This window comes from Crinia signifera, chromosome 9, assembly GCF_055691185.1.
Source record: "Crinia signifera chromosome 9, ASM5569118v1, whole genome shotgun sequence".
NCBI lineage: Eukaryota > Metazoa > Chordata > Amphibia > Anura > Myobatrachidae > Crinia > Crinia signifera.
The window spans coordinates 54454374-54463540 of record NC_139225.1 but is presented as its reverse complement, the minus strand read 5'-3'; positions in this window follow the sequence as shown (position 1 = coordinate 54463540).

Sequence of the window (9167 nt, the reverse complement as noted above, 5' to 3'; positions counted from 1 at the left end):
GCCCTGGAGTACTCAGCCTGTGTCGGCATGTTGGGGGCCCACACCCCAGACCCATACCCAGTATTAGGGACCCCCAGTGACAGAGATGCCTTGACGTACGGCCTTGGGGCTTAGCCCTATATCTGCAGATATTTGCAACCAAAATCTCTGTGTTATCTGATTATTATGTAGATATCTCTCACTCAGTGTGCAATTGGGATACAAAATGTTGTTTTCCTAACCAGAATTGCCCCTCCCTTTTGGCACCTGAGTGACAGACATCTGATTGAGCAGCTTACCAACAAAAGTGTTGTTCAGATGTCACAGGTACTTGCTGGAACTCAGGAACCCTAGGATGGAAGCCATAATTAACAAAGAAAGGGGTAGAAGAAGAAGACGAATGGTATTGGTTATTATGCAAGAATGCGGCCCACGGTAATATTTTCACCCAGTCATCTTGGGAGGAAGAGACATGTAAATGAAGAAAAGTCTCCACGTCTTGATTGACCCTCTCCATTTTGCCATTGGACTGTGGATGGTATGCTGTACTGAAATTAAGCTGGATTTTGAGAACTTTACATAAAGCTCGCTGAAACTCGTCACACACGATCTCCTCTTATTGGACCCATGGATCCTAAAAATTTCTTTAATAAACAACTCAGCCAATTTGGGAGCTGACGGTAACCCTCGTAGAGGTATGAAATGAGCCATCTTAGAGAATCTATCTATGATGACCCAAATGGTATTATAACCCTCAGATGAAGGAAGATCAGTGATGAAGTCCATCGAGAGATGAGACCAGGGTTTTTTAGGAATAGATAATGGTCTTAATGGACCTACTGGAGCAAGATTGGAAGATTTGTGTTGGGCACAGTGAGGACAGGAAGCAACATAGTCTTGAATGTCTTTCTTCAGGCCTGGCCACCAATACTGACGTGACAGGAATTCATATGTTTTCTGAACCCCGGGGTGGCCAGAAAACTTAGAGTCATGGGCCCAACGAAGAATCTGTTGTCTTGAATTAGACTTGACAAAAGTTTTATCTGGTGGTACTGGAACTTGCACTGTTGTTATCGCAAACGCCAGTAGATCCACAATTGGACTTCCTTTATAGGATCTCACTTCCTCCTCCGTCTCCCACGATCTAGACAAAGCATCTGCCTTTCGATTTTTTGCTCCAGGAGAAAAAGACAATTTAAAATTAAATCTTGAAAAGAATAATGCCCATCTGGCTTGACGGGGATTAAGACAGTGAGCATTTTTCAAATACAGTAAATTCTTATGATCAGTAATGATACTAATAACATGAACCGCCCCCTCTAAAAGATACCGCCACTCTTCCAAGGCCATTTTAATTGCTAATAATTCTTGGTCCCCTATAGCATAATTTTGTCCAGCCGGGGAAAATTTTTTACAGAAGAAACCACACGGATGCAACTGTCCATCAGCTCTCACCTGGGACAGGACTGCACCCACACCAATGGCAGACGCATCAACCTCAAGAATAAAAGGCAAAGAGACATCTAGTTGAGTCAACACTTGTGCAGAAATGAATTTCTTTTTGAGCAACAAAAAGGCGTCAGCGGCTTCATCATCCCATTTGGAAGGTTTAGCATTTTTGCGAGTGAGAGCAGTTATTGGGGCAACAATGGTGGAAAAATCTGTAATAAATTTACTGTAGTAGTTTGCGAAACCCAGGAATCTTTAAATCCCTCGGAGAGTATGAGGACGAGGCCAGGCCTGAATGGCTTCCACTTTAGCTGGATCCATCTCTAGACCGGTCCCTGAAACAATTTAACCTAAAAAAGGTATGGATGACACTTCAAAAGTACATTTTTCCAATTTACAAAAAAGAAAATTTTCCCTAAGTCGGGAAAGCACCTCCTTGACAATCTCTCGATGCTTCTGTAAAGTGTTAGCAAATACTAGTATATCATCAAGGTAGACTACCACATGTTTGTAAAGTAAATCACGAAACAGCTCGTTCATATAGGACTGAAAAATGGCTGGGGCATTACTTAGCCCAAAAGGCATGACAAGGTATTCATAATGACCATTTCGTGTGTTAAATGCGGTTTTCCACTCATCTCCCTCGCGGATGCGGATGAGATTGTATGCACCACAAAGGTCCAATTTAGTGAAGATGGTAGCTCCCTTGATTCTATCGAAGAGTTCCGTTATGAGTGGTAATGGATATCTGTTTTTGATGGTGATTTCATTTAACCCCCTGTAGTCAATACAAGGGCGTAGTCCTCCATCTTTTTTCTTCACGAAAAAGAAACCCGCCCCTGCCGGAGAAGATGAAGGATGTATGAAACCTTTGGCCAAATTTTCTTTAATATATTCTGACATTGCCTGAGTTTCGGGTACAGACAAAGGATAGGTACGACCTTGTGGAGGCTTCTTCCCTGGTATTAACTCGATCACACAGTCCCATGAACGATGAGAAGGCAATTTATCAGTAGCTTGTTTAGAAAAGACATCAGAGAACTCTTGGTATTGAAGAGGTAACCCCTCTGGAATTTGAAGAGAGACTTGAGGGGTAGGTGCCCAAGTTTAAGACATGATGATGCACAATTAGTACTCCAATTTTGGATTTGAGAATTTACCCAATTGATACTAGGATTATGTATACGGAACCAAGGAAGTCCCAAAACAATTGTATATGAGGATTTGGGAATGACTGTATGTAAGCCAATTTGCAGAATTAAAGGTTGAGTTTTTTGGGTGACAGTCTCTTCCAAAATACGACTTCCATCCACTGCTGTGAGATATACTGGGCAGTGGAGTGGTGTAGTGGGTATCTGCCAACGTTTGACAACCTCAGCGGTGATGAAGTTTTCGACTGCTCCTGAATCAAGTAGAGCGGACAGCTGTCTGAAGTGATGTTTGACCTGCAAAGAAACTTGAATAATACAGTCTTCGGTGTTGAGAGAGGAAGTAAGAACCCCTAACCTGCCCTCTTCCTCACAGGTTAGGTTCTGGCGGTTTCCTGATTTCTTAGGACAGGTATCGACGGAATGCTGGGAATCAGCACAATACAAACAAAGGCATTTAACTTGACGACGTTGACGCTCGGCTGGTGTTAACTTAGAATGATGAACCTGTATAGGTTCTTCCTTTGATGAATGAGATGGCTTATTAACAAGAAAAACAGGTTTAGGTTCAGACCGATTTCTTTCTCGATCTCTTTCTCGGAACCTTAGATCAATTTTAGTGCATAAAGTGATTAAGTCTTCTAGCTTAGGAGGTAAGTCTCTAGCAGCAAGTTCATTTTGGATTCTAACTGAGAGTCCGTTCAAGGCCTCTTCATTCCACGCCAATTCGGTTGCCAAGATTTTAAATTGAATTAGGTATTGACCCATTGTCCTGGATCCTTGACGCAGCCTTAAAATTTCTGTGGTGGCAGAACTGACACGTCCTGGTTCATCAAAGATGATTCTGAAAGTAGAGATAAACCGAGGATAGTCTGCTAGTAGAGGATCTGGTTTTTCCCATAAGGGTGATGCCCAATCGAGGGCTGAGCCAGTAAGAAGAGATATCACATAGGCCACTTTGGACATATCTGTGGGGAAATATGAAGATTGCAGTTCAAAGTGAATTTCGCATTGGTTGATGAAACCCCTACAAGTTTTTGGGTTCCCATCAAATTTGTCTGGAGTAGGTAATTGGAGATGAGACATAACTCCTGTTGTAGTGGACACAGACAAGGGTGCAGATGTAACTATATTACCCTGGATTTTCTGCACCATGGTTTGAAGAACTGGAAATCACAAGAAAAGAATTGGCAACAACCTGCGCTCACACGGAACAGCTGCTAGAGAATCACACAAATTAGGGCTACCAAACCCAAAAGTTACATGCAATACAAAACAAGGAGTGGATCCCCACAGCGCTATTCACAGGATTTTTCTTAATATTTCTCTTATCCGACCATTAACATCCAGGGTATTCAGGCCACAGGGAAAAGAAAGAAAAGTCTCTTGGTTACCATCAGCATACAATATATGTATTCTTGAGTGGTTAACCACCATTACAACTCACCTAGACTGACTAGGAGAAGTACACATCAAGGTTTCTTTTATACGGCATCAAATAGGCACTCATATGGAAATAAACTCACCTAGGGTAAACACCCTATGTACATCAAAAGGTATCTTTTATTGATTGAAGTATACACCGGGACACTTGCAACTCATCCAAAGTAAACAGGTCACAATTTATTTGATAAAACAGGAAACTCCAAACCACCACTACAGCCGGCTGTAGTGGTGGTTTGGAGTTTCCTGTTTTATCAAATAAATTGTGACCTGTTTACTTTGGATGAGTTGCAAGTGTCCCGGTGTATACTTCAATCAATAAAAGATACCTTTTGATGTACATAGGGTGTTTACCCTAGGTGAGTTTATTTCCATATGAGTGCCTATTTGATGCCGTATAAAAGACACCTTGATGTGTACTTGTCCTAGCCAGGGTGTTTACCCTAGGTGAGTTTATTTCCATATGAGTGCCTATTTGATGCCGTATAAAAGAAACCTTGATGTGTACTTCTTCTATCCAGTCTAGGTGAGTTGCAGTGGTGGTTGTATGCTGATGGTAACCAAGAGACTTTTCTTTCTTTTCCCTGTGGCCTGAATACCCTGGATGTTAATGGTTGGATAAGAGAAATATTAAGAAAAATCCTGTGAATAGCGCTGTGGGGATCCACTCCTTGTTTTGTATGGTTTGAAGAATGTCCAGTCTTTGTGTCAAGCCCTGGAGAGCCTGGTAGGTTAACTCCTGAGCGGTCCCCTGTAGATCTAAACGGGCTGCCAGTTGTTGTACAGAAGTAACATCTCTCTGTTGACTTGATGCTGGATCCATGGAGTCAGTACAAACTGTCACGCACGTAAAAGCACCAGCTGTAGAATATCGTAAGCTGAGTGCTTTAATGTTTGAGGATGTGTCCACGACAGAGTAGAGGAAACAATGAAGATAAAATATAATGAATTTAATAAAGATATTGCAAACAGTGATAATGATGGTATAACTGGGATATGGCAGGCATGCAAATATAAAGTCAATTGTCCAGTAAGTTATTGTAATACATGATGAAGCTTGGTCCTTGAAGAATATTGCAATATACTTGACGAGTGGAACTTGAATAAAAGTCTTTAGATTGTAGAAGGAATTGAAGATTGGATGGGTTGGAGAACGAATGAAGATTGTATTGCAAATTGGAAGATTGGATAAATGATTGAAGATTGAGATATTGGATGATTGGTTGATGATTGAGAGATTGGATGATTGGTTGAAGATTGAGAGATTGGATGATTGGTTGAAGATTGAGAGATTGGATGATTGGTTGAAGAATGAGAGATTGGATGATTGGAGGATTGGATGGTTGTTTGAAGAATGAAGGATTAGATGATTGGAGGATTGGATGGTTGGAGGATTAGATGGTTGATTGAAGAATGAAGGATTAGATGATTGGAGGATTGGATGGTTGGAGGATTGGATGGTTGTTTGAAGAATGATGGTAAATGAAGAATGACGAAGAAGAGTTGTCCTTTGCTGAGTGAGACCGTGGCTGCTTCCAGAGGTAACCGTGGAAGTAACCGTCGGGAGTGTAGCAAGGTGAGACCCCTTAGAGAGCCTGATCTTGCATGTCCACATTGGCGGTAAGCAGAGTCCGATGGTACGTGAAGCAGTGAACGGCCAGCAGGATCTTTTCCGGGAGAAGCTCGGGTTGTAGTGAGGACTACAGAGCCAGGTTGGAGCGAGTAAGCTCAGGAGCGTAGCGAGTACTACAGAGCCAGATGGGAGCAATGATGCTGCAGGGTGGACATCATTGTACTGACTGCTGGACTAGCCTGAGCAGTCAGTACTTACCAGGTGAGCTGTGCCGGGATTGGTCAGGCAATCAGGGAGTGAGGTGGAGCTGTGCAGGAGTGTCTGGGGAAACCAGGAAGATGGCACCCGCCAGAGAGGGCGACAGATTCTAGCCGGCCCTGATGATACGCAGCTGCGCAAGCACCTGCGTATCATACAGTCATTTAAGTTTGAGGTGTGGCATCGTCTGGGGAAACAGCACCTAAATGCGGATGCCGCTTCCAGGAAGTTTTTAGGTCCCGAATCTCCAAACAATCCTATGGTGAAGCTAAGGGAGGAGATAGAGGGTGAAGTGGGCGATCTCTGGAAAGCGGTTGAGGGCTGGTTACCCAGGCGGATGTCAGAAGTAGAGGTGGGCGAGGCAGAGAGCTCGACTGAAAATTTGTTAGCTTCACCAAGGTGGTTGAAGCTAAGCTGAGAAGAGTGTGGCAGCATTCTTCCACATGAAGGTAATATGGAGAACCTGGTCCAGGCTTTAAAGCAGCAGCAGGAAAATTGATGTGATCACGGTTAGGCTTTTTAACAGCACCTGTGCTTTCCTAATATGTGTTTCCATGGCAGGATGTCTTTGGTTCTGATGGTGGAACAGCTACCCAGGTAATAGTCCAGTGGTGTGGGCAACATTAGGGACCATTGGAACAAAGGGCCTGATTAAGACCTGTTCGCTAGGTTACGTATACTCGCAGCCTAGTAAACAGGTAATAGAGGGTACATGCAGTGATATATGCACTATTTTTAGAAAATGGAATAGAAAATCAAATGGGCATTGAATGTTTTTTCTACATTCGATACAGATTAGATCCCAATGCGCACTCCTGTGTAGTGTAAATTAAATAGAAAAATAGTCTTGTCAGGCAACACTACATAGTACAGATAAAAATCAAATGCATTTTGCGTACCATTCAATTTGATACCGATTTGATCCCAATTGAATCAAGATTGAATTACCATGGGAACACCCAGCGTTCTCATGGGAACGCCCCGGAAAGGGGCATTCCCATAGGCAAATTCCCTGCCCCGCCGCTCAACAGCGGCTGCATATGCGCATACAAATCTATGAGCATGCACAGTCACATGCGCAGCTGCAAACAATTGGTGCAAATGCGCGGGGTTCCAATTTGAATTAGAATATCCCCCTGTATAATTGACTGTGGGCTGCAGTACACACAGAGTACATAGACCAAATCTAAGTGTGAGAGAATCAGAAAGTGAGAATTTTTAGGAGAGTTTTGCCATTTGTTTAAAAGCAGTAATCATTGATGCTGAAAAAAAAAAACCAGGCGATTTTGCCATGTAGTTTATTGCCACTTTCAAAAAAAAATGGTAACTCCCAAAATCGCTCACTTTCTGATAGAGATGTGCGTGCTCGGATTCCTCAGATCCGAGCCAGCATGGACGTCATCAATCCGGGCCCGGATACGAGCAGCGCTCGGCGCTTCCCGCCTTACTAGAATCCGGGCGCACGGGCAAAACGTCATCGCCCGGCGTCGGATTCTCGCGAGATCACGGAACCCTTAAATTCCGCAACCTCGCGCCGCCATCTTCACTCCAATCTCAGAGAAGGATAGGGAAGGGTGTGCTGCTGCTGTGTGTGGTCTCTGCTGGGGCTCGTGCTGCTGTGTACTGTGTCTCTGCTCAGTGATCAAGACATCACCATTGCAAGGATGACTGGTGCTGTGTTCTGTCTCTCCTTTGTGCTGGGGCCTGCCTCTGCTGAGTCTGCTCCTGTATAGTCAGTCACAGTGTGATAGTCCACTGGTGCTGCTAGTGCCATTGCCTGCCCTGCACTGCCTAGTGTCTGCTGCAGTCTGCTCTCTGCTGTTGCCACTGGCTAGTGCCTACCAGTACCTATTGCAGTATATAATTCCAGTGTGCTGTTGCCCCTGGCTATCAGTACCTATCACAGTATATAATTCCAGTTTGCTGTTGCCACTGGCAGTGGCTACCAGTATTTTATTTATTGCAGTATATAATTCTAGTCTGCTGTTGCCACTGGCTACCAGTATTTATCGCAGTATATAATTCCAGTCTGCTGTTGCCGCTGGCTACCAGTATTATTTATCACAGTATATAAAAATCCAGTCTGCTGTTTCCACTGGCTACCAGTATTTATCGCAGTATATAATTCCAGTCTGCTGTTGCCGCTGGCTACCAGTATTATTTATCACAGTATATAAAAATCCAGTCTGCTGTTTCCACTGGCTACCAGTATTTATCGCAGTATATAATTCCAGTCTGTTGCCACTGGCTACCAGTATTTATTGCAGTATATAATTCCAATCTGCTGTTTCCACTGGCTACCAGTACTATCAGTCCAGGGGTGCCCACATGTGTGCTGTATCATCCAGGGGTGCCCACATGTGTGCTGTATTTGTCCAGGGGTGCCCCCATGTGTCCTGTATCAGTCCTGGGGTGCCCGCATGTGTGCCGTATAATTCCAGTGTGCCCCATGTGTCCCATATCAGACCAGGGGAGCTGCCCTTTCTTTTAATGAAAATAAAATTAAGGTGTTTTTTTTTTTTTTTTACTGCAAGGGCTGTTAAATGCGCTGTAGTCCAGGGGTGAGCCAAGAGTGCTGTATAATTCATGGGGTGTTGCTAAGTAAGGTGTGCTGCTCTTTTTTATATTTAAAAGAATACACATTTTTATTTTTACTGCAGGAATTTGTCTGCTGTATAATTCCATGCCTGCCGCCATGTGTGCCGTAACAGTCCAGGGGTGCCACCATCTGTGCCGTATAATTTCATGTGTGCTGTATCAGGTCAGGGGTGCCACCATCTGTGCCGTATAATTCCTGGGGTAAGCCAAGTCTGCCGTATAATTCATGGGGTGCTCCCAAGTGTGCTGTATTAGTCCAGGGGTGATGCTAAGCATGCCATATCAGTCCAGGGGTGATGCTAGGTGTGCCGTATCAGACTAGAGGGGATGCTAAGTGTGCCATATCAGTCCAGGGGTGATGCTAAATGTGCCGTATCAGTCCAGGGGTGATGCTACCTGTGCCATATCAGTCCAGGGGTGATGCTAGGTGTGCCGTATCAGACTAGGGGGGATGCTAAGTGTGCCATATCAGTCCAGGGGTGATGCTAAATGTGCCGTATAAGTCCAGGGGTGATGCTACCTGTGCCATATCAGTCCAGGGGTAATTATAGGTGTGCAGTATCAGCCTAGAGGGGATGCTAAGTGTGCCATATCAGTCTAGTGTTTGTGCCGCACACTTGTGTGGCTTATCATAGTTATCCAGCTACCTTGGTGCAACCTTTTGCCCTAAAAACAATATTGTAAGGTGTGAGCTGTTCAGAATAGACTGTAAATGAGTG